Source organism: Myotis lucifugus, unplaced genomic scaffold (genome assembly GCF_000147115.1).
Source record: "Myotis lucifugus unplaced genomic scaffold, Myoluc2.0 scaffold_966, whole genome shotgun sequence".
Taxonomy (NCBI): Eukaryota; Metazoa; Chordata; class Mammalia; order Chiroptera; family Vespertilionidae; genus Myotis; species Myotis lucifugus.
Genome location: NW_005872014.1, coordinates 8,801 through 15,578, shown reverse-complemented (window position 1 = coordinate 15,578; position 6,778 = coordinate 8,801). Strand labels below are relative to the sequence as shown.

At 53.1% G+C, this 6,778-nt stretch overlaps 1 pseudogene; it reads right to left on the bottom strand.

Annotated features, from left to right (window-relative positions):
- Positions 1 to 1,894: 1,894 nt before the first annotated feature.
- LOC106695232 lies at positions 1,895 to 6,579 on the bottom strand (annotated as a pseudogene).
- Between the last annotated feature and the right edge of the window lie 199 nt (positions 6,580 to 6,778).

The window sequence follows — 6,778 nt, the reverse complement described above, 5'->3', positions numbered from 1 at the left end:
ATGTTCCTCCTTTGTTCTTTCATTCCCCCCTTGTCTTGGAACTCACGGCTCAATCATGAGACGGACTGCATTTTCACCTCGCCCTCCGTCGCTAGAGGCCGGTATTGAGCTTGTAAGACCATTAATTGAACTACCCCTATGCGTTCCTTGACAAATTGAATTAGCTTGTTAATAATGCAGGGGCCAAAAGTTAGCAACATTAGGAGGATTACAAGGGGCCCGACGAGGGCAGAAATGAGAGTAGTTAACCATGGGGACCAGTTGAACATGATTCATACCAGGGCTGAGACTGCTCTTTTTCCAGCTTCCGCTTCTGCAATCCTTCCCTTATGAGGGCCATAGATTCTTTAACAACACCTGAGTGGTCAACATAAAAGCAACATTCCTCTCCCAAAGCTGCACATAAGCCCCCCTGCTGCAGGAATAGCAAGTCTAGTCCTCTTCTGTTTTGGAGCACTACTTCAGATAAGGAGGTGAGAGATTTCCTGTAAATGGGTAATAGATTTTTCAATTCTTTCTATGTCTAAGTCAATGGCTGCTCTTAGGGCTCCATAATTCTTGTCCTGTATGACAAGTGAGGATATTCCAGTCCCTGCTCCCGCTAGTCCTAATCCCAAGAGGGCTGCCATAGTTAGAGCAGTGACGGGCTCTCTTTTACTTCGGGGATTGGCAGCGCCGAATTTGTCAAGGACTTCTTTCTCTGAATGGTATATTAACTTGGGAATTAACTGCAAGAGCACGCAAAAGCCTTCCTTCTGGGAATTAAGAACCAGGGAGTGGACACAAGGAGCGAGGCCACTGGAGCAGGCCCACCATGCATTCTTAGGAGGTAAAAGATATACTGCCTCTTCAGGGATAGTCAGAGTTTCGTTGCAGAGGTGTAACTGCTCAGGGGGTACATTGCCTACGCAAGTCCCTTGCCCCATCACTGCCTGGAGGGTTAATCTTGCAACAGCTTGCTGCCACCTGCAGGAGCTGACAATCGTGGCTGTTGTATAGTTGCCCTTAACCGCGACACCCTCATAATACGGTGGCTCAACGTCTAGACAGAGCCAGCAAGACTTGGTCAGGTCGGGCCTGGAGGCATTTAAAACATAATAGGCTCCTATAACCATGCTTATAAGAGGGTCTACTTCAGGCAGGGGGGTATGATTCAGAGTTAGGTTTTCCATTGTAGGTGCGAGTGGGGTGTTGGGCGGTGAAGCTGGGGCCCATGCTCCTCCAATTGTGGATACCCGAGGTGTGGTCAGCTGAAGTCGAGGAGCTAGTACTTTGTTGGGCCCCACTCCCACAGGGGAATGATAGTGAAGGGGGGTGTTTTGAACCCGGAGGGTGAACAACATCCCAGGGTCCGCACTACGCAAAGCCTCCCTGCAGGAATAGATTCGGAATCCCCAAGTCTTTCCGGTGTCCCACCCTGCAGCCTTTCTCCCTTCTTTGGTGAAGGAAATGTTCACGGGGTTGCAGTAGACACGGCCACTCCGGGGACAAGGTGGAGCAGCCGGCCGTCTTTGGGGCCTTCCACCAAATGTGTCCGGTTGACACACATGACCAGGAGGCACAGAAATAGTCCCCAGCACTTCCACAAGGGTCGTTTCCCCGGGACTGAGCCCGTGAGTGCCCGGGGCAGACATAGAAATAGAGGGTTCTTCTTGGTTTTGAGTCATCAGAGGCCTGGCGTATTGCAGCACCCAGGCAGTAATCGCTGGTATCGAGTGGGTTGGGAAAGAGAGTTAGGAGGTCTACCCGCAGTTCAGGGAACCAGGTGTCTTTGGGATGGACCTGAGAAGTCTGATTAAGGATCACCCCTGAGCTAGTGTCTATGATCTGCCAGGTGATATTATAAGGAATATGTGGGCTCTCGGTGGCAGGAGTGATCACAAGCAAGGTTACCAACATCAGGCAGGTCGAGTGCGCCGCAGCTTGAGCTTGAGCGGGTTGCGCTGGTCCTGGTCGATGCTCCATCGTGTGATGAAGTCTTCCTGGATTGCAGAGGGGTCGGCTGGGCGAGCGTGGGAGTGGTGGATCCAAGTCGCGATGCCGTCTACCTTGAGAGCGGTGGGTGTAGTCAGTACGACAATATAGGGGCCCTTCCAGCGTGGTTCGAGGGTCTCTCGTCGGTGCCTTCTGATGAACACCCAGTCTCCTGGCTGGTACTGATGAGGCGTCAGGGTGGGGCCAGCCTCGTAGACAGCGCGGAGGCGCAGCCAAATGTCCTCGTGTGCCTTCTGCAGTTCTCTTAGGAAAAAAGATATCTCCTGATTTTCAAACTCAACAAGAAGTTCAGCTTTTAGGTTAGGGATGCTAGGAGGGGGCCTACCAAACATGATCTCGTAAGGCGTGAGACCCAGGGTGTAAGGAGAGTTCCTCACCCGGTAAAGGGCATACGGAAGGAGAGCCACCCAATCCCCGCCAGTCTCCATGGTTAATTTGGTAAGGGCCTCTTTTAGGATTCTATTCATTCTTTCTACCTGCCCTGAACTCTGGGGCCTATAAGCACAATGTAATTTCCAATCCGCCCCTATGACCTTGGCTACTGCCTGTGTTACCTGCGAAATAAAGGCTGGTCCGTTGTCAGATCCTATCAGAGCAGGAAAACCATACCTGGGCAAGATGTCTTCCAGTAGCTTCTTGGCCACCGTCTGGGCTGTTTCATGCTTGGTTGGGTACGCCTCTACCCAGCCAGAGAAGGTGTCTATGAACACTAAAAGATATTTATAACCATACTTTCCTGGTTTGACTTCAGCGAAGTCGACCTCCCAGTGTGCTCCTGGTTTGGTGCCTCTGAGCCTGGTTCCTTGTCCACCTGATCCAACTCTTGCGTTTGTGAGTTGGCAGGTCTTACAGGAGGCTATAATCTGATTGATTTTGGAGTCTTGTTGGTGAATCTTGATCTTGGCATGCTGAATTAAGTCCTTTAACTTCCGGGCTCCCAAGTGGGTGGACCGATGCATGCGTTCTAACACTGTGACCCCAAGCCAGTCCGGTAGTATGAGTTTCTCATCCGAGGTATACTACCATCCCTTTATTTCCTTGGTGAGGGGAAGCTTTCTGATCTGCTGCAGCTCTTCCTGAGAGTACCTAGGCTGGCCTGGTAGAACTGGGTCCCCGGGGTCTGGTAGTTGTAAGGCCATGGCAGGGACGGGGACTGAGGTGAAGGCCGCTGCCTTGGCTGCCTGATCAGCCTTTTGGTTGCCTCTTGCTACTGGATCATCTGCCTTCTGGTGCCCTTGACAGTGGACAATGGTTAACTTCGCAGGAAGCCATAGGGCAGCAAGCAGGTCTAGAATTTCCTGTTTGTTTTTTACTGTCCGTCCCTCTGCTGTCAATAGCCCTCTTTCCTGGTAAATCGCCCCGTGGACATGAGCCGTAGCAAATGCATAACGGCTGTCTGTGTAAATGTTAAGCCGCTTCCCCGCCCCCAGTGTCAGTGCCTAAGTGAGAGCAATGAGTTCTGCTCGCTGGGCTGATGTCCCAGGGGGCAGTGCTTCTGAACCACTCCGTGTCAGTAACCACTGCTGCACCCCGCATACCTGCATCCGTCCCCCACGAAGCTGCTCCCATCCGTGAACCAGGTGGCCTCTGAGTCAGGGAGGGGCCAATCGGTCAAGTCCTTCCGAAGTCCATGTGCCTGCTCCAGGATCCCTGCACAGTCATGCAGTGGGGCATCTAGGTCGGAGTCAGGCAGCAGAGTAGCGGGGTTGAGAGCCACGCTGGGATGGAACTGCACTCTAGGAGGGTTGAGCAGTAAGCTCTGATAGTGGGTCATGTGTGCATTGCTCATCCATCAGTCGGGAGGCTGTTTTAGGACTCCCTCAATGGCATGCGGGGTTGTTATCCAGATTTCCTGTCCCAGGGTCAATTTTTCTGCATCCTTGATTAAAAGCGCGGTTGCCACAATGATTCTCAGGCACGGCGGCCAGCCGGCGGCTACGGGGTCCAGCTTTTTAGACAAATACGCTACTGGGCGGCTCCAGGGCCCTAAAGCCTGGGTTAAAACCCCTTTTGCTATTCCCTTGTGCTCGTCTACAAAGAGGCGAAAGGGTTTTGTAATGTCCGGCAGGCCCAGAGCTGGAGCAGCCAGAAGGGCCTTCTTTATCTGATTAAAGGCAATTTCCTCTGTCTCAGTCCATTCAAAGGCCTTTCCCTCCTTGGTTGCTTCATATAGGGGTCTGGCGATCTCAGCAAAACTTGGGATCCAGAGGCGGCAATAGCCAGCCAATCCTAGGAATTCCCTTACTTCCCTCCGGGTGGTGGGAATGGGGATTTTCAGGACTGTTTCTTTTCTAGCGTCTGACAACCGCCGCTGTCCACCCTCAAGTATGTACCCCAGGTAACTCACCCTCTCTTGGCATATCTGAGCTTTCTTTGCAGAGGCCCGGTACCCTAAGGTCCCTAGGGTGGCCAACAAGTCTTTGGTCCCCTGTTCACAGTCCTTGGCAGTGTCTGCAGCAATCAAGATGTCATCTACATACTGGAGGAGGGTGAGACTGGGGTGCTCTCTCCTGTACTCACCGAGGTCCTCATGTAGCACCTCGTCGAAGATGGTGGGCGAATTCTTGAACCCTTGGGGTAATCGTGTCCAGGCTAATTGTCCACTGTAGCCTTCCTCTGGATCGTGCCATTCAAAGGCGAACAGGGGTTGGCTTTGAGGCGCGAGCGGCAGGCTGAAAAAAGCATCCTTCAAATCCAATACAGTGTACCAGACTCTAAAGGGTGCCAAAGAGCTTAGGAGAGTGTACGGGTTGGGGACGGTTGGGTGTATATCCATAACTCTTTTATTTACTTCTCGGAGGTCCTGGACTGGTCGGTAATCATTCGTGTGGGGCTTTCTGACTGGCAGGAGGGGGGTGTTCCAGGCAGATTAGCATGGAACCAGTATCCCTAGGCTTCATAGTCTTCGGATATGAGGCTGAATCCCCTTCCGAGCCTCCTGGGACATAGGGTACTGTTTAACTCTGATGGGACCTTCCCCTGGTTTCAACTCTACCAGGGTTGGGGCCCTGTGAGCAGCCAGTCCTACTCCCCCGTCTCTGCCCAGGCAGTGGGGAATTCTTGTAGCCATTTGTCCATATTGTTCTCTCCTGGGGGCGCCCCCTGGTGGAGGCGATATTCATCCTCCAGTCGCAGAGTCAGAACCTGGATGGGATGGCCTTTGCCATCAGTGACCTGGGGCCCCCCTTGTCTGAAAGTTATTTGAGCTCCAATCTTGGTTAACAAGTCCCGTCCTAAAAGGGGGTAGGGGCACTCCGGTATTACCATGAAGGAATGGGATACCCAGCCCGTTCCTAGATCTACTATTCTTCGGGTAGTCCATGAATACTGGCTTATGCCAGTTGCCCCTTGCACCCAGGACTTTTTGCTGGCTAGCTTCCCTTGAGGTGTGCGTAGGACTGAGTGTTGTGCTCCAGTGTCGACAAGGAAGTTAACAGGGGTCCCCTCCACTCTAAGAGTTACCCTGGGCTCGGGGAGGGGATCCGAACCCCAACCCCCCTAATCACTCAGTCCTCCCAGCTCCAAGACCTCCACCCGTTCCGTTTTGTTTCCCTTTTTACCGGCCTTCTTTGGGCAGTCCCGGACCCAGTGTCCTATCTCTTTGCAGTAGGCACACTGGTTCCGTTGCAGCTTCTTCTTCCCTCCCCGGGCGGTCCCCTTACCTCCTTCTTGGTCATCAGCAAGCTGGCGAAGGCGGCGGGTCCGGTCCTCAGGGGACTCCATGGTGGTGGCTAGCAGAATCTTGGCCAGGTTTCGGGTCTGCTTGTCACTGGCAGTCACCATGGCGCGGGCTTGCCTATCCTCAGGAGATTCTCGATTGTTATACACCTTTTCAGCCACCTCCAGCAAGTCCTGAAAACTCTTTTCCCCTAATCTATCTATCTGCTGCAGTTTCTTTCTAATGTCTATGGCTGACTGGTTTATAAAACTCATGACCACAGCTGCCTTATTTTCTGGAGCTTCTGGATCCATGGGGGTATAGGTGCGATATGCCTCCATGATCTGCTCCAGAAAGGCAGCTGGAGACTCATCTCTTTCCTGCTGTACATTCCCTACCTTGGTCAAATTGGTAGGCTTCCTAGCAGCCATACGGAGACCCCCTATCAGAGTCTGGCGGTAGATTCGAAGCCTCTCCTTACCTTCTGCCGTGTTGAAATCCCAGTCAGGCCTAGTTAAGGGGAAAGAGACATCTATCTGTGCCTGGTTGGTGGTTGGATTTCCGTCTACACCGGGAACCACCTTCCAGGCCTCATTGAGGATTCTCTCTCTCTCCTCCGTTGTGAACAGGACCTGTAAAAGCTGCTGACAGTCACCCCATGTGGGCTGATGGGTGAAAAGAACAGAATCTAGCAAGTCAATAAGTCCCCCCGGCTTCTCGGAGAACTTAGGGTTCTGTGCCTTCCAGTTGTACAAATCACTCGTAGCGAAAGGCCAATAAAAACAAGGTTGATTGCCGTCTGCATCTGGGGGTCCGGCGGCTCGTAAGGGCAGGGTCTTGATAGTAGAATCGGGTGCAGAGACGGACAGCTCCCTCTGAGCCCTCAGCCGGGTGAGGGGCGGACCTCCCATCAGAATCGCGGCCATTCCCGGAACCGGAACCCCGCTCCCGGCCACACCCAGAACTGCGCTCCCGGCCAGAACCGGAACCGAGTCAGCTTCCCGCGATGGGGCAGGATCAAATCTCTCCGGCAACCTGGGGAGCCGATATGGGGGAGAAAAAATTAGCTCTTCTTCCTTACCCCCCTGCAAAACCGGGTAGAGGGGAGCCGGAGCCGATGGCAGG